This window comes from Parus major, chromosome 9 (assembly GCF_001522545.3).
Source record: "Parus major isolate Abel chromosome 9, Parus_major1.1, whole genome shotgun sequence".
Lineage (NCBI taxonomy): Eukaryota > Metazoa > Chordata > Aves > Passeriformes > Paridae > Parus > Parus major.
In genome coordinates this window covers 22,496,952-22,515,780 of record NC_031778.1, presented here as the reverse complement: position 1 = coordinate 22,515,780, position 18,829 = coordinate 22,496,952, and the positions used below count along the sequence as shown (strand labels likewise).

The window sequence follows — 18,829 nt, the reverse complement described above, 5'->3', positions numbered from 1 at the left end:
TAGTAATAATAATAGTAATAGTAATAATAATAGCCATATAAATAATAATAATAATATTAATATTAATATTAATAATATTAATAATATTAATATTAATATCAATACTAATATTAATATTAATATTAATATTAATATTAATATTAATATTAATAATAATAGTAATAATAATAATAATAATAATAATAATAATAATAATAATAATAATAATAATAATAATTTACACCATGGAAGTGCCAAGGATTCTCTCTATGCAAGGTACTAGAGAAAAAAAAACTTAACACAGAAAAGCTTCCAACCAGTGACCAGAATGTGTGAATCCACCTGTGATCATCCCTTTTCATATCTACAGCTCCATGCCAGGGCCTAATAAATTCAGCTCAGTTCTTAGTGCAGTTCTCCCAAAGGTTACCAATTTTACTGGGCCATTTTCATTATTTTTCTGAAGAAGCCATAGAGGCAGATCCAATATTTGATGCTTGATATTTGCCCTAAATAATCTCCTGACTGATTTTAGGGTTGTACCCCATCTGCTAAAGCAACTCCTTGCTTCAGCAACTTCTTCAGGACTTTAGGTGGGATTTAGTGCAAAATCTTTTTTCTTGCTCATTTAATATTTGAAGATAGCTTTGTTAAGTTGTGGAATTGCTCTGTTTAAAATATAATCTTTTATTTTGCCATTTAAACACCAGAGTTTTTTTTTTGGGAGAATCCATTCCTGATGGAGCCATTTGGGGCCAGCCTTACTTAAAGGCCATTGAAGAGCCCCTCAGACTTGAACAATTTTCCTGTTCCCTCTGGAACTCCCTGCCAGGGCTCCATTCCCACCTCTCCTGGCTCTTCTGCATCCTGAAAACCCTGTAGATGTTAAAGCTTTCAGGTCATCACACCAGGATTGCCCAGGTAGAGACTGATTCCTTTATTTTTTTTTTAAATATACAACTAAAATACCTTGTACTGCTGAGCTGGGTCAAAATAAAGCAGCAGAATGGCCAGACTGCTGCAAACCTGTGAGAAGGGAGGCATTGTCTGGTTTTTTGGTGTGCAATGCAGATGCAAACAGCACCATTTCTTTCCCTCCATTTGCATATCTGTAAATGACTGCAAGGCAGGGTAGAAGGAGCTGGATTCAATTACAGAGAAAGGTTAAAATCTTTTCCTTCTGATTTTCATTTTGCAGTTTTGAGCAGGGCCACATTCTGAATTTCTTTCCAGACTTTAGAAAAACGAGTGGAGTTCTCACCGGCGCATCCCAAGCGGAGCGGCGCACGGTAATCGCAATCATGGAAAGAAATTCTATTTTTACACTAATAATTAATGTTTTGTCTCGTGCAGCCTTCCCAGTGAGCCACAGCAAGCACATTGGAGGGCATTAGAGCTGCTTAGGGAGATTTCAGGGGACACTAATCTGCAGGACTTTCTCTGACAGCCCAAAGGCGGTGTCACATGAGAGCCACATCAGGGCAAACCCAGCCCGAGCCCATCTGCAGCAGCCCTGAGCACAGAGCTCCCCGGCCTGGGCTACCTCAGGATGCTGGATTTACTCAGGTTACAGAGGGATTTTTGATATGTCAGAATTATTTCTAATTTTTTGAGAGGGAACTGAGGCTCCAGGTTGGTGACAGAGCTGCCTCCCAGCCCAGGGTGGGATGCAAACCTCTTGCTCAGTGTGATTTTCACCTACTTCATAATAATAATAATGATAACAACAACAATCATCATCACCACCACCAAGAACAACAACAACAATAATTACAATAACAACAATATTACCTTTCACTAGCTCCTCATAAGCCTTGATCATTATTTTATGCATCTTATTAAGCTTTTTTTTTTTTTTTTTATCCTTTGCTTCACAGTTCAAGTTGCAGCAGCTCCTGGCAGCTCCATAATTTCTGCCATCCATGCACACACAGCAAGGCAAGGCTGGTCAAACTGGGACACAAACCTAGAGTTGGTGGACAGTAAATAACTATTAATTCTTTCCAGCTATTTGTACCTTATAGAGGTCTCCAGTTTGTTGACACTCTGGATTACTGGCCTTTGCTGGAGAACACAATCCTAGGAGTTACTCATAGACAGACCTTTTGTATTTGGTGCAACATGAAATTGAGCTAAACCTTCCCTCTGCCTGCATTCCCTCATTTCTCACAAGCCTTTAGCACAGCAGAGGATTTCCCAGGTACCCAGGTGCTGCTCAAATGCCCTAAAGTTGGAGGGGGATAAAGGCAGAGCCAAGCAAGTAGAGCAGAGGATTCTCTGGGTTAGGATGACAGACAGGTTAAGATGACAGACTTTGTTCCCCCTCCTACTTAGTCAGCTATATTTATTTTTTTTCAGTGGATTTTCTCCCTTTCGGAGTCTCTCTGTTCCCTGCAGTGTCAGGGAAATGTGTTAACAGAGCTCTTCCAGCCAGGGAAGGGCATGGTCTCCAGTTTGTGCACAGGGAGGGGAGCAGAGAGGGATATTTGGGGTTTATAGACAGAGCCAGGAATTTCAGGGAGAGTTGGAAAGTCTCGACTGTCTGGCAGCCGTCCTTGGGATGGAGACTCCTTCCACTCCCAGCCCGTGGCACAGGCGCTCCCAGCAGCAAAAAACCATAATCCCTGGCACTTTGGGAATAGTGAGGGCTTTGGACTCCTCATCCAGTCCCAGGGAAGTGTGCTGGTGGTTATTTCAGTCCCAACCTCGTCTCACATTAGCACCTGGCGGCGTGGGGATGATCAGTCCCGGGAAGGGAGGCGGGAGGTGTGTGCGTTTCCATCCTGTCTGCAGGAAATCATAGCAGGTTCTGGAGTTACTGTGATTCTCACAGGACTGGGGAAGGTTCCCACCTCCTCCAGCCTCTCTTGTGTAACCCTGAGGACTGGATTAGAGCCCTGGCTGCTAGGCTTGGAAGGTGGTTTCAGTCTAAGGCTCCTGGGAGTCCATTCGTTCTCACCAAAACACCATTTGTTCCCGCGTTCTCCCTTGCAGGTAACCTGGCTCTGACACAAAGTAGTCCCTCAAAGAATCCTTGGCTAATTTTAGCAATCCAAGGGTAACTTGCCCCATTTATTGCAGGTGGAAGGAGCGAAAAAACCTTTCTGCACCAAGGCCTTTTTTCTGTTTGTGCGAGTGAGGCGAGAGCCTGACTTTAACAGAACAGATAAAAATAAACCCAGCCATGGACAAAGCCAATTATGTTCTCCATTGCCTAGGGATGGGCAGCCTAATTTGCAGCTGACAGCGATTTGATGGACTGAACCATCCTTTCTCTGATCCAGCATTTGAAGTAATTTTTATTGTAAACCAGTCATTACCATGCAGGACTCTCCGTACCGCCGGTGTCACCGTGACAGATTCCCACAGCAGCGCTGGTGCTGCTCCTGGGATTTTTCCTCCCATCCCTCTCTTCCCTGATGTGTTCTGGAAAGCTCTGGCCATGGCCCACCCTGGCCCTGTCCCCAGCAGGGGCTCTGGGCACGGCAGCTGATGGGTGGTGCAGAGGGACAGTGCCAAACACATCCCCAGCACTGGGGGACACGTTTCCAATCTCCTCGCTGTGGTTTTGGCAGGGTTGCTAAATTTAGTCCTCCACTTGGGAATATGCAGACAGCACATTAGGCTGGGGGTTTAGCAGCACACAATTTCTCCATCTTCATCCGCAATGGCCTCTGATTTTGCTCTCTTATGTGGTTTATAGGTCATAAAATGATTTCCCCCTCCCTGAGGACATTGTACTAGTTTGTGTCTGACATCTGTGCAATCCAGTAAGTCCTAAGCTGTCGTGTAGCATCCTTCTGTTCCCTGAATGGCCACACGGGCACAGCTCCTGCCCAGAGTTGTTGGACAGAACACCACTTCATTAGAACCAGCTGGAACTTGTTTCCACCAGAGCTTCAGCAATTTCTCTTTGCAGCAGCCAGAGTTGTTGGAATTTACTCATCTGCACCAGAAAAACCTCCGTGCTGGGCCGTGGAAGCTGTGGGGTGAGGAGGTACAGGGAATTTGGAGAGGATATGTGGAGGGTGAAGGTCTGCTGCTTTTGCAGAGGTAGTGTGATCATCATCCCCTTTCCAGGTCCACAAGAGCTCACTACAGACCCAGGAGGCTCCATCTACATTTCCCCCTATTTTTAGCTGTGAAATCTGCAGTTTCTTTCCTTCCACCGTAGTATTCAGTAAAGACTGATTAACAAATGATAGACACCCACTGTTGCTAACAGGAGCAATAAAACCCTGTAATTTTCATGAGAGAGGTCACCAAGACTTTCCTCTAATCCTGCAGAGTTTCAGCAACACCTCCACTCCTGCAAAGTCCTGAGGTAAAGGAGGGTTATTGAGGCTGTGTCATGGAGCACTGAGATGCTGGGACAGGCCAGGGTCAGGGTAATTTGTGCACCTCAGCTTCTGCTCCTTCCACTCACGTGTGCCAAGGTGTGATGAAGAGGCACAAACTCTGTATTTACCACTCCTATGCTTTGTGCCTTATAATTTACACTGATTACAAGTTTGTATTGGCCAGACATAGATATATCGATTTCATTAGCTCAAAAAAAAATATCAGAGGGAGGAGGGAGAAATGTGTTTAATCATTTCAGAATAATTTGAAGGTGCTTATTCCAAATCTAAGCGGGGTGTGTCCTGGCAGGGAGACTTCTGGAAACATCAAGGCACAGGGATGCTCTGCCACAGAGGGGACCAAGGTCCTGCAAGCTCGAGTTCTACCCCTGCAGGGACTCAGGTGTGGCTCCTGATCTGGGTTTTGGGGTGGGATTTGGTCACACAGGTTCTGGAGAGGTGCAGGATCCACACTGAGGATGGAGAAGGGCTCGGGGTGGTGCTGGCAGATCCCATGGTGTCGCTCCATTGGGAATGGAGAGGAGAACGACACAGACTCTCCTGTGTGCTGAACAGGAGAGCAAAGTTTATTATTCTTGATCTGCTTTTATAGACATGTTTGAGAAAGCCTGAGAGGTAAAAGTCTCATTGCTCACTAAAGGAACCCATCACCATCACTGGTTAATTGGAACATCACCCCTTGACTGTTTCCTAAACACCTGCAAAGACTGTTGTCCTTTACCAAGGACTGTTTGGATTCTTTCTCGTGCATTCTCAGGCCAGAAGGAGAAGCCTGTGACTTAAGTTTCACACAGGCTCTGTTCCCTTCTTTTTGCATTTAGCATCCCCACCATGGTGTGTGCCTGCACGGTCCCATGGGAAGGGCAGAGAGGCTGGAACACGCCGGAGACAGGGCTGGGATGGCTCTGGAGCCGCCACCGGAGTTCCTGGGATCCCTGCAGGGATCTGGGCTGAGAACGGTGCCCTCATCCAGCGGGGAGCGCTGAGAGCAGCCCTGTTTCCTGAGCACTGCCGTGAAAGGAAACAGATTGCCTCGGGCAAGACATTTAGAGGGTCTTACACTTGTGTTGGTGCTTTCAGAGCGCCGTTTCTCGCTGTGGAACGCCGGCTCTCCGGGATGGAGCCGGGCAGGACGCGCTGTGGTCCGGGCGCACCTGCCGGGGCTGCCCGTGCTCATCCTCACCCGGGGAAATTCGGGGAGCCAGCAGGATCTGCGAGCATCCCAATATCGCTGCTTTGTGTCACGGAGCCCCACAATGGCCTGGCTTGGAAGGGACCTTAAATCCCATCGAATTCCACCCCCGGGCACAAGAAATAATTCCATTGCCGGGTACTGGCGCAGCTCCGTGCAGAGGAGACTCCAAACCCCAGGGAATATCACAGAACAAGGTCAGAGAATGGTTTGGATTGGGAAGCACCATCCCATCACCCACCTTTCACCATCCCAGGCTGCTCCAAGCCCTGTTCCCCTGGCCTTGGGCATTTCCAGGGCTGGGGCAGCCACAGCCGTACCCAGTGCCCTCACCCAGCTGTTTGCAGCAGTTAAATACATTTCTATCAAATGTAGGTTATGGCCAAAGGTTGCTAAAATTGAGGCTAAAATGGAGGTTTCAGAGCTCCTGTTTAAACCCACAGGGTTTAGAGTTTCTGTGCACGTTTCCCAGTGATTTCCACAGGCCTGGTCCTCCCACCTCTTTAAAATAAGCTTTAAGACTATTCATCTTGCAGCACTCTATGTTTAGACACTTATTTTTAAGATCTTTTATTTCATTTTTAATGTATTCCCTCTTTCTGGAATTAAAAAAAAAAGCTTGCTAGGAAAATAATTTAAATTTCCCTTTTTTCCCCCCACATTTTTGCATGTTGATTACTCACAGGTATCTCTAATTCTTCTGCAAGTTCTCTGAGTCATGAATCCTTCCCCAACAACCACTGCCATGCTCAGCCTTCCCACCCAGCACAGGCCCCAGAACAGAACATTGAAAAAGGAGTTTTTCAATCAAATTCTATTTTCAAATGAATTCTCAAACCCTAATTTATCTTTTCATTAGATAAACACTTGATAAACACAATAAAGAGAAGTCTAGTGGCAGCGAATTCCTGCAAATAGTCACTCATTCTAGTTCAGTTCTTTGCTACATGATAAAACAAAGTGTTTATTTTTAAGTATCCCCAAGAAGTTTGAGCTTATTTTTATTGGTGGAAAAATTGGTCAATAATTGTTATTATATGATCAGTTTGCCTCAAAGTTTGTCTTTTGTATAGATTTTAATATATCTATATAGCTTAAATCAGTTTTCTGAAAGGGGAAAATAATATTTTAACTCATTTGGGGGATTATGAAAGGAGTCATTTTCTTGAAACTGGTCCTTAATACACATAATAGCCCTTGGCTTCACCTCAAGATGCTTAACAAGCCCATCATTAATTGTGGCTAATGAAAAATTAATTAATTTTTTTATAATCTGATACCAGATGATAAATCATTATAAATCATGCCCTTAGTCATTCATGTCACTAAAGCCAATAAAGGCTTTATACATATATATATGTATAAATATATATATGTATAAAACAGTAAACAAATACACAAGGAATTGTGCTGGTTGTCAATAGTTATTGTTATCAGCAGCTTTTAAAATTTCTTCTTAAGATTCCCAGAATTCTCAATAAGGTATGACCCTGCATGTCATTTTTGGAAGATTTAATAAGAAACCTTAACATTTCACATGATCAGAGACTCCTGGCATCTGCACCAGCCTGGAAGGGAATCAGCAAAACTGGGGAGATTTAGAAGGAGGAGGGCAGAATTGTTACAAAGTCTGGCAGGATATCATTTAAATAAAAAAAAATAAAAATAAAAATAAATGCCTATTGCACTGGATTTGAAACTCTTACAATGAAAACAGGGAACTATTTTTTTCTTTCTGTTTGGAGTTTTCCTGAGTGACTCACTGAAGCAACAGCAGCAAGATAATTAATTGTGTCTGCAAACCAGTTTAAAGGGGGCCCCACGCCTCAGATGTGCAGAATTAATGGGGAGAACGCTGAGCACATTCCAGGAGCCTCCCACAGGCCAGGCCAGAATCCCTCTGGTAAATCCAGTGAGTATTTCCAGGGTACCAGGAATAGCTCACAACCCCCAAAACCTGACTGACATCAGTTGTAGCTGCTGAGGCTCGACACGACCCTGACCCTTCTGAGAACATTCCTGTGTGGAATTGGGGCAGCCCAGGTGAGGTGAGTGAGGAGCAGCCCTGGGGATGCTCCAGGAGCAGGATGGAGCTGTGCAGGGGGAGTGGGGCAGGGCAGGACCTCCTGCCCAGCTCCAGGCCCCATCCATCAGCTCCCAGCGCTTCCCTTGGCAGGGAAGGAACCTTCCACGTGGAACCTTTTGTCAGGATGAGAGGAGAGGCTTTCCTTTGAAGTAACTCACTCTGTGCTCCCTGTCCTTTATTCAGCTGCTCTTCCAGGGCTGCCCAGCCCTCAGCTGCTCCTCCTCAGGGCCACGGGACTGACCTCTGTCTCTGACATCCCTTTATTCCCTTCGCCTCCCTTTAGGCTCTCTCTGGGCTGTGTCCAGCTCCAGTTCCCCTCCTGGCTCACCTTGTGAGCATCCCCTATGGATCTATACATACCCCTGGGCAAGGCAGAGCTCAGCAGCACATCCACATCCCATGGATCTGCCCTCCCCGTGTCCCCTCTGTCCTGCTTTTGGGGACAAAAGCCCTTCCCGCTGGACTTATTAAAGCCCCCAAAGTTGTTGGTGTGCTCCAATAATTACTGCAGCCCAACACAAACAGATTTTCTGCCTCTCCCTCTCTCTTGCAAAAGCCCAAATTGATTTATTTTCAAACTCAAGCATCAGTTTGCCAAGTGCAGGAATGTGTAATGCAGCAATTATGGGCATTCCCCAAAAGCTGCTTTCATGTATTTATGAAGAAAGCTCCCATGGGTAACACTTCATCTCAAATATTTGACTTGGAAATGCTTTTATTTTCTCCAAGTTCTTTTCAGATTTCTCTTCTGAAAGCTGATGTGATATTTTTCATCTCATGTAACTTTGCTTTGAAAGGCCACATTTTCTAGCCATGGTTTTGCCATGCAGGACTTTTAGGCAGAGAACAAACTTTTATGGTGACATGAAATTATTTTACAAAAGAGATCACAGCACCACTTGTCTTTTTTTTTTTTCTTTTTTTTTTTTTTTTTATCCAAATACCACACTTAAACTGTTTTTGGATTTTTTTTTTGGATCATCTGTAATTCAGGCTTACTGAATATTTCCATCACAAAGTTCCTGGTGCAGAATATGGTAGCGGGGATAGAATCCAGAATTTGCTTCCAGCGTGTGAAATGTGCAATTATTAAAAGGAAATATTTAAATATTTAACTCCCACTGTGCTCTTGGGATCACAGTGCCAATAAGAGGCTTCAGAAAAATTAATTGTTTCATCAAGTAGAAGCACCTGAGGAGGGTCCATGGCCAGGGTGCTCTGCCAGGGCTTCCCAAGGAGCAGAGCTGCCTTCAGGAGGAAGCTGGGGATGATATTTATAAGGAATGAAGGGTGGGATCTGCTTTAGCATCAAAATATTGAGCTTGAAATTAATAATCATCCAGTTATGACAGCAGTAAACGGCAGTGGCACCCAGCTGAAGGGAATGGCAGGGGGAAGTAGGAGTGTCCTGCACGAGAGAGCTGCACCAGGGGATGCTCAGGGCTCTCACTGCAAGAATTGGCCTCAGGGTGGGTTTACCTCAAGAATTAGGTAAGGATAGAAAGGTTGTCCCTGTGCTCACTGTGCCACAGAAGGTGTCAGTGCTGCCTGGCTGTGGCTCTGAGAAGATAAAGAGGATTTCTTTGTGACCCCCTGCTATCTTTGATATTCATTCAAGCGCTTGGGACAATCCTGAGGACGCCCCTGATACGAAATGAAAATAAAAATGGAATTTCTCTCCTTTCAGAGCCTTTCCTCAGAGCCAGAGCTGCTCAGTGCTGGCTGGGGCTGTAACTCATGAGCATTTCCAGCAGGAGCCAGATGTAGGAACTCTCATTTTCTATGGCAGATTCCTCCTGGAGCCAGCATTACCAAGCCATGATTAGATCAGATGACACCATGGGAAGTTTCAAATGGAGAAAAAGCCGGAGCAGGGATGCTGCAGAGCTGGAATGTTCTGTCCTCAGTGAAGGGCCTTCATTCCCAGGGATCCTGTCAAAGGCAGCAGCTCTCTGATGAAGCTCAATAATTTGGATTTTAATCCCTAACAGCAGCCACTGCCTGGGTGCTTGATCACAGTGTGATCTTTTCCTGTCAGCCCTTTGCTCTGCAGCAGGATCTGGGGGATTGAATTCTCCAGGCTGAAACAGAGATATTTGTATTTACTGAAACGATGCCCCTTTGTATTTATCTCTGCATTTATCCATTTTATTCTCTTTCCAAGGCAGGATTTCCATTGACTAACACCATGGGAAATTTAGAATGAGCCAGAGCCAGTTGAAAGCAGAGCTGTGAATTCATCTGCTTCAGTTCCAGTGCTCTTTTATGGAAATCAGGACTCTAACCAGGAACCTTTTGTTGTCACTTCGTGAGAGTTGGTGTGGCAGGATAAATTGAGTCATTAATTGCAAGCCCACCAGTGGGATCTTGAAATATGGATATGATGTGTGGGAATGCATGGGAAGCTGAAGGAATGGGATGTGCAGAGGCTGCCACAGTGAAAAAAAATATTGAATATGAAAGGTGAAAACAGAGGAATTGAAGAGCAAAAGGTGATTTTAAAGAAAACACAACTATCATCTGCAAAAAAAGGGGGAACAGCGAAAAGAATTAAATGCTGGCTATTCCATATTATTCCAAACATCAGTTACAGAAAAGTGCCATAAATTAAATTTCATGGCATCCTATAAAACGTGTGGATTTTATGGGTTTCCCATCCCTAACTCCTGGCATTTAACACAAGCCAAAACAGGTGGAGTGGCAGGAAAAGGAGATCTGGGGAGGGATGATCTAGAGGGGCTTCAGATGCTGTTAAAGAGGACTTGCCCCTTGGATCCTCAAATTCTCATTATTAATTTGGATTTACTGAACACTTTCAAATGGATTGTGATGAGGTAATACAAATAGAAGGAATTTATGAATATTTGTGGCAGGAATACTGAAAACACTGGCTTTTCCAGCAGTGCAGAGGAGGAGAAATCACTGCTGGATCTTGTGCAGCTCTAGCAGCCACTCTGATGGTGATGTAACCTTAAAAAAGCACTGAATTGGGCTGTCAAATAACCTGAGCAGCAACGTGTGTAGATATATATAAATATATCTGAAGTGTTACATAAAAGAGGAATTTTAATATGTTACAAAAACTGGTAACATGATGGCAAGAAATCTGTTAATTAGCATGTCTGCCATACATCTTTTTGAACAGTCACCTTAAGAAGAACTGAGGACAGTGTTAGCAACGATGTGATACAAAATAATTAGCTTGTTTTCAGGGCTTAAATAGTCATTACTTTCCTGTGAAGTCCCTAATTAAGCTAATCCTAGTTTATAATACATTAGCAACAACTATTTATGTAGAAGCTACTTCTTAGGGGGCTAAAAATAACATTCAAGTTTCGAAAGGCTCCAAATGATCTGCAAAATTGTAGAGCTCGGGACAGGAACAATACAGACTGAAAAAATTATGTAAGAGCTTGATTTATTCCTCGCTGCCCACATGAAATTCACTCACCTGAAGGCTGCAGATACAACTGTTTAAAGGCTTTCATGAAACAATTTTCTCCTTTCTACTCTCAAAGCCCATGACAGGCTGCTACCACGATTTTCTCAGGAGGTCCTGTTGCAGCACTGCCCAATTATTTCCTAAAAAGTGTAAAGATTTTTCTCCCTGACTCACAGTGTAAGAGATGAAGGAATGATTTTCGGTTTGATGTTCCACTTCAGTCAAAGGAAAAGAACTGATAACATGAAGTTGACACAAAACAAAGCACAAAAGTCGGTGCTGTTGGACAAAATGAGCTTTGACCTTCGTCCACACACAAAAAAAAGGAGCTCTGAAAAGGTAGAAAAAGATACAAAAAGAGGAAGATCCATATCTTGCAGTTGCCACTTTTTCCCAAGTGGACAGAGTTATTGCTTTCCCTGACTTTTTGCCTTGCTCCATCATCTACCTGTGGTCAGTTGGAGGCAATGTTTAGGTACAAAGCCCTCAAGCCATGCAGGAACGAGCTCTGATGAAATTATCTGAGGTGGGAAAATCCAGCCTGGTGTGGAAGACCAAGGTCTCCCCTCCCAGCCAAAAGGAATCATTTACTGGAAAGAATTAAACAGCCAATGAATCAAAATGAAGCAGGAAACCTGGATCTCCCCATGGCTTGGATCTACAGGGAAGGGATTTCACTTTCCATTTAAAGACAGAGCTGACCTTCTCACGTAAATAATTTGTAGAAGTTTCTTTATCAGCTTGGGCTCAAAATGTGAGTGAGGTAACCACGGTGAGAAAGTGCCTGGGATCCACCTGAAGTGCCACGAACCATGGGCTTCCCTGCAGCTGCCATCCCACTGAACCCTGTGCTGGCTGCATCACATCATGGAATATTCTCTCTGTTCCCCCTGTACTGGATCAATAATTGATCCACTTTTCTTACATGGGCTGTTGAATGTGTTGTAAGAGGCAAAATGTACACAGTGTGTGTAGGGGAGGGGGATTTCCTGTGAGAGATATTTACAGGGCTGTAAAGCCCAGGAACAGAGGTAAGGCTGAGTGCAGGGATGTGTCTCCCTCAGGTGTGACAAGCAACTGCTTTTCATGCCCACTTTTAATTTTTTTTCTGCATGAGAGATGCAAAAAACCACTCCATAGACAATTTGCTGAGGCAAATATCAGCGAGTCCTTATTTCAACCCATACAAAACAGAGAAAAAAATTCACCACAATGCATAAAGTCCTGCAATAATGTGATCTTGTGTTCAGAGCAGAGGCAACATGTACACAAATTACCCCATTTTTTGTGTTGTTTGCCTCTGAATTGAGAGTTGAAACTCCTGATTCTGTCCCCAAGTGAGATTTTGGTAACTCCATTCTCACCCTGCTGAAGGCTTAGGACAGGCCTTTTAAATTCAGAAACCCTTAATGCACACATGTACCAGGCTCAGGCTGATTTTTTTATGAGCACATTTAAGTTGGAAAAGATTAAGTAGAATTAAACATGGATGCCTTTTTAACAGAGCTCTCTCCCAGAAGAGATCCCTTTCTTCAGCACTCACTCCAAAGACTCCTTCAGCACTGTTAGATTTGACTGCAAATGACAGGCTGTACACAGGAAGCAGACATTTATGTCCCTATCATCACTTATTAACTGTTGTTATTGTCACTGACAACGTCGTGATAATAATAGGGATCCTCTCAACAGCTGGCTTGGAGATGTAGGAGTTTATGACATTCAGAAGTGTCTCAGCAGAAGTGACAGGTGAAGGCATGCTCAGAAGCAATTTATCCTGGGAAGAGAATATAAAAGCCATTTGAGCTGGCTGAGACCTTGGGGGGTCTTCACTAACCCTCAGGATTTGTTGTAGAGGTTGAAAAGCAGCAACGTTTTCTTTTAATAAGGCATCACCTGTAAATCACTCCCCAGTGCCAGCATGCTGCAGCTCATCCAGGAAAATCACTGCCAGGGAATGATGGTGTTGCACTAAACACGGTGGGGCAGCTGTGGAGGAATGGAAAAAAGCAGGGAAAGCAGCTGTCAACCGATTCAGCATGGAGGGGATGTGCTGAGAGGTTGATTTCCTTCAGCTCTGGTAAGGTGTGGGATTCTTGTGAGCAGGGTTTGGCTGCCGAAAGGCTCGGGCCTGGAGAGTGGGCAATGCCTTCAGCTTCCCAGATTTTTGTTTTGTGGGGACCTGAGACTTTCAGGCACCACCTCACCTGCAGTGCAAAGAACTGGATCCTGTGTCCTCATCCACATGCACTTCTCCAAGCTCTGGTCCACCACCAGCCAAAGCCCCAGGATCCCTCATCACCTGCAGCTCAGGTTTCCATGGGATTCTCAAAGGGATCTCTGGGATCACCCAAAACTTATGGATGTCGGCCAAAACCCTCCTGGATCCAGTAAATCTACATCCAAAGGACTTCAAAAGAAGGATTTAGAAGTACAGATCCCCAGCTTGACAGGAGACCAGCTCCACATGAGTGACAGACAGACAGACAGAAAGACAGAGTGGCCTGAGCAGCCCTAGGTCGTGCCTACGCCCTGGTGGGCTGGGAGAGACCTCAGCAAGGCTTGGAATGCCAAGATGTGGCCAAAGAAATATTGTGTTGGGAGGTTTGCAGCTCAGCCTTCAGAAAAGGAGGTGTTTGGACAATGCTCTCATCATGTGCTGGATTCATGGGGTGGTGCTGTGCAGAGCCAGGAGCTGGGTCTGGTGATCCCTGTGTGCCCCTCACAATCCAGGGAATTCTGAGGTACCCAATGCCCTGATTATCATCTCTGGCCTCCAAGGCTGCCACTGTCCCTGCTCCACCAGCTGCAGGGAATCTTCCCTGCTGCCCAAGGAAATAAATCTTTACACCTTCTCCAGCCACAAACAAATAATTCTGAGTGATCCAAATCAAATGGCTTAGGCAATGTGTTATCTGAAGCTGGAAGAGGCAGATTTCAGCTGTGACAAACCAAAGGCAGGGGGAGCATTATTAGCCAGGCTGTGTCTCCCAGGATTAGAGGTAGGAGATCTAATATATAGAAGGACCCAAGGGTGGGATTATCCTGGGCTAATACACCCTTTAGGTTTTGAAACTGCAGCCAAAGCAATCAAACCTGTTACCATAGCATTCGTTTTAATGCACAGATAAATTTGTAGCTCTTGTTTATATAGCTCATCCTCTGGAGGCACTAATATGATTCCCTTTAAAACTCAAGTTAATGAGAAAATAATGGACATTGTGGATATAATAAACATTTTTCCCACTGTCGCTGTCATCATCTTTTATACAGTCAGACTGATCTTTGAAAGTATAAGTTGGATTTATTTTATGTACCACAAAACCTTTAAAAATCTTTCTTTAAACTGAGCTTTCTGATTCCAGCCTAAAGCCAGAAACACTCACTGTCTAAACATATTTATAAATCAGTGTATCACCCGTAAATCTTACCTTATCCCTAATAGGAAATTTAAAATTGTAACTCTTGAAACTTCACCTTGGCAACGCACATTCTTATTTTATTGGCTTTCCTGGACAGAAAGCGCTGATGAGATGGAGAATGTGGCCAGGGAATAGGGATTGCATCTCCCTGGCTGGGGGCAGTGAGCCGTGTAACGAAGCCATGTGTGTTTACTTTCCTTTGGATACAGCACTGCAGCAAATCTTCAGCCTTTTTCAAGGTTTTTCAAGTTTCTTTTTAGCCCAGAAGTTGTCCTTCAATCCTTTTGGACCAGCTGAGGAGCTCCATCCTCATGGAATGTCCTCCAGTGCAAGGACATCAGCAGGTCTGATATGAGCTGGTACCAAGCTGGTACAAAGCTCAGTAATTCACTTTGTCTGGGAAGGATGGGTGGTCTGTACATAATTTACATTATCTGGCATTTGTTATTCATACCTATAAACAAACACCTGTGTGGATTGGGCCTTCAGACATTTCAAACTTCCTAAGATTTAATAACAACAGCAGTAATGTGATTTGCTGGGTCTGATGTTTTATCCTTGGCCTCACTTGAAGATTGTGGGAGTTTTGGTCTGAGGAGAAAGATTTGGAGGCTGCTGTTGGCTGTGCCTCTGCTGAGGGTATCTCCCTTGGAAAATTCATATTGTTACTCCGTAGCTTTTGTCTCTGCTGCACCTGGATTTTCTTAATCTCACCTGGATTTGGGACTGTTCCTGCCCTCCTTCAGTCCAGAAGTGTGGCCATGCCAAATCACACCTGCCCTTCCCTGCAGCTCTGTGTTGCTCCTGTCCTGGGGACACTTTGGTCTGTCTGGAGAGGCAGAAGGATGAGAGAGAAGAGAGGAATGTAATAATAAGAACAATCTTGTGAGGTCGTGACCAAGTTAAATTTCATCTCCCTGGGCTTCTCCAGAGGCTGCTGCCTGGTTCATGAAGAAGAGCTGTGTTTTTATTCTCCCCCTGGACATGCAGGCTGAGGTGCTGAGACATCCCAGGATTTTTGAAGCCTCGTTTCCACACAGACCAATGTCAAGGCTTGCAGTCCTGTTGTTAAAATGGAAATGTAATTATTGACTCGGAAAAACGCTGCGCTGGGAGGTCACTAATGAAGTCAGCCCCAAACGAGGGAATTGGAGAGGGCTGCATTGTTAGAGCCACCAAGAAATATCACCTCAGTTGTCAGCAGTGGCAGGAGAAGGAGTGCAAGGCTTTGGCTCGGGGTTTGTGGCTGAGCACAGCCACACAAAGTGGCAGGGCTGAATTTGGATTTTGGGAGTCCAGGACACAAGCTGATCCTATCAAAAGCCAGGACTGGGCATTTAATAAAAGCCAGACTTAATTCTGCTGTTCCTTGGGCTCTGGACAACTCACCAGAGTGGGAGATTCCTCCTCCAGCTCTCCCACCTCTGGGACACCAAACCTCTCCCCATCCCTGTTTTCCTCTCTGCTGACACAGTTGGAGTCAGACCCAGCTGGTCCCTCTGGGATCTGAGCAGGAAAACCAGTCCAGTTTTCCTCCTGACAGATTTACTTTAAATAAGTTTATATTTCTAATTGCTTTGGGACATGAAACATGTATGGAAAGATCTCGAGGGATTGGATTAAGTAGTTTTAATTATGACTGGCCTCTATGGAGAAGCATTTCTTGAGTATGTATTAAGAAATATACTCTTGGTTTTTTAACCCCACTTGGTGTGTGGGAATTTTCTATATCTGAAAAAGAGAAATTCATTTAAATTTAATGATGGTGTCTCATTAATTCTGCACACCTGCTGTGATCTACCATGTACAAATGATATCACAGGTACCACAGTGTAGGAATTAGGGATCTGATCTATAATTCTTGCAAACAGCCCAGGCAGTTGGAAAGGCCAGGGGTTCAGTGAGCTTGGTTTAGGATGCCCTCACACCTCTGGGCAGATGTGAAATTGTTCTCCACGCTGTGTTTCCAACGTTAGAGACACCAAAGAGCCCCATTTCTGCTCCTTTCCCTGGGGACTATTTCAGTTCAGCTGATCTTATTGCTGGGAATAAATTCTCAATTTTTGATCCCATTTCCCCTCTAATCCCATTTATCCAACTTGTAGCCCCCAAAAGGATCCTTCCCCTCCTCAGGGTGTTTGCCCCAGGGAATTTTAGACCATTCTTGATGTTGTCTTGTAATTATAGCTGAGCTGATCTCCATGTGTTCCATATGTGCCAGCAAACAGGGAAAACATCCTGAATCAATCCATTCAACGCTGAATCATTTTCCTGAGCTCTCACCAGCTCTGTTTCACTGCATTTGGTGTTTGATTTGTAAAACAGAAATCCCCAACTGCTGCTGCAGGATGGATATTCCACTGAACAGAGAGGAAAGGATCGTGTAATAATAGCAACAACAATAATAATGATAAATGAAAATGACAACAATAATATCATTATCATCATTTAATTTTTTTTTTAATCTCGCCAGAGAAATATTCCATTTTATTTTGAGGTTTGCTTGAATGAATTTTAGCTGGGGTTGGGGTTGTCAGAGCCTGAGCCCAAGTCCAGTGAAGACTTCCAGCTTATTTTAATGCATATGATCAGATTGGGATTTGAAACCTCAGGTCTTCAGTTTTCAAGATCCTGACTGACACAGATCAATGGATTTTATTCCAGAAACTCAGCTGGGACAGTTAATGCCCATTAAGATGGAGACAGTGGGGTCCAGGCAAGTGTCAAAATGTTCTTCTGAATTGGATATTATTAAAAACCTCAAATTTGTGGATTTGTGGATTGATACAAATGTCTGGAAGCACAGTATTTTAACTATTTGATCAGACAAGCCAATGAGATAAGGAGGGGAGATAAATTAGTGCATAATTTGCCATTTATTGAATGACTACTGCAATATTTTTCACTCTTTCCAGTCAAGGGGGTGTTTATTTCCTGCATAATTTGTTTAAGACCCCCTTCCCTTTCCAGTAAAATTAATTGCCCTCCAATCTGGAACCATAATTCCCAGGTCTGTGCTGCAGTTGGGTGTGGTTGGGAAGGTTGTGGGTGTAACTTTGGGGGATTTTGGCATAACTGGAATGGGGGAGTAGGAATTGGACTTTTATTTTGGGAGATGATAAGATTTAAAGTGCCTTGTGTCTTCTAATTGCCTTTCACGACCCTTTGGAGCTGCAATCAACTGGTTGAGAAAAGCAGCATTAAAAAAATCAAATTTTGACTTCTGAGAATTAAATTCTCAAGGCTTTCCTTGAGGATAGGGCATTTTTGCATTTTTTATTTCAGAAAAATATTGCTGGAGGGACAAAACAATCACATCAGTGATTTGGTCACTCAGGATAAATCATGGTTGTTCTGTTCATTTTGATCCAGAATGCTCCTTCCTTACAGTTTTAGAAATGTTTTCCATTCATGGCTTAATTACCTCAGATCACTTTCAGAGCTTTGCAGAATATATAATTTTATATGAATAAATTATTTTCTCAAGAATCCAGTGGTATTAGAATTTATCCCCCAATAAGAAATTGTCATTTTAAGTGCAGAGATACAAATAACAATCCTTTTTTTCCCTTTCTCTTTTAAAGATAACTTATCTAATACTATAAATCCAATATTAAATAAATCTGGGGATGCAACAAGGGGCTACATAAATAATTCACTTTAGCTATTAATGAAATTCCTGTGCTAATACTCATGGATTTATTGCACACCAACCATACACACATCAAATCTACCCAGAATTTTCCTGCTGAAGACAAACAAAGCAAAAGGTTTTTAAAGGAAGAATTGAAATAATGTGGAAGCACACAGCTGACTTTTATAAATACATGAGCAAATACATGTTGATTGCTACTCCATGCTGATAAATGCAGCCTATTGAAAACTGGGAGAAGAGAAAATGTCTGCTAAATATTACAGCCTGGCTGAATACTAACCAGGAAAGAGATTTCAACTTCATTGTTGGGAATTCCCCAAAGCTTTTGCTTTTGCTGGTGCTTCAATAGGCAGCTGTGGCACACACAGGACAAACAGAACTCTGTGCAAAAACCAAAACCCTCCCAAAGGAGCTGGAATTGCAGAGTGACAGTTCCCTGGGATAAAGATATTCCTGGGGTAAAAAAATTGATAGGATTGGTGTTGTGCTGCTGGTGGAATTGCTCTTGTTGGAACAAGCTGATTTAAATGTGTAAAAATATCTGGAAAGCTTTTCTAGGGGTTTTTCCTTTTCATTTTAGTCCCTTTGTTTAGTGAGAAGCAAAAACCTCTTTTTAAGTGTTCTTATGTGTGAAAAGGAGTGAGCCAAATAAATCTTCCCCTCGAGGAGGAAATCCACCACTTCAAAAGGGACAC

At 43.7% G+C, this 18,829-nt stretch overlaps 1 long non-coding RNA gene across 1 annotated transcript in view; it reads left to right on the top strand.

Annotated features, from left to right (window-relative positions):
* The first annotated feature begins 8,550 nt into the window (after positions 1-8,550).
* Positions 8,551-18,829, top strand: part of LOC107208955 — a 37,009-nt gene continuing 26,730 nt past the window's right edge. Inside the window, exon 1 of the long non-coding RNA XR_004498741.1 lies at positions 8,551-18,829. This exon is cut by the window's right edge and continues 18,261 nt beyond it. This is a non-coding gene — a long non-coding RNA (uncharacterized LOC107208955).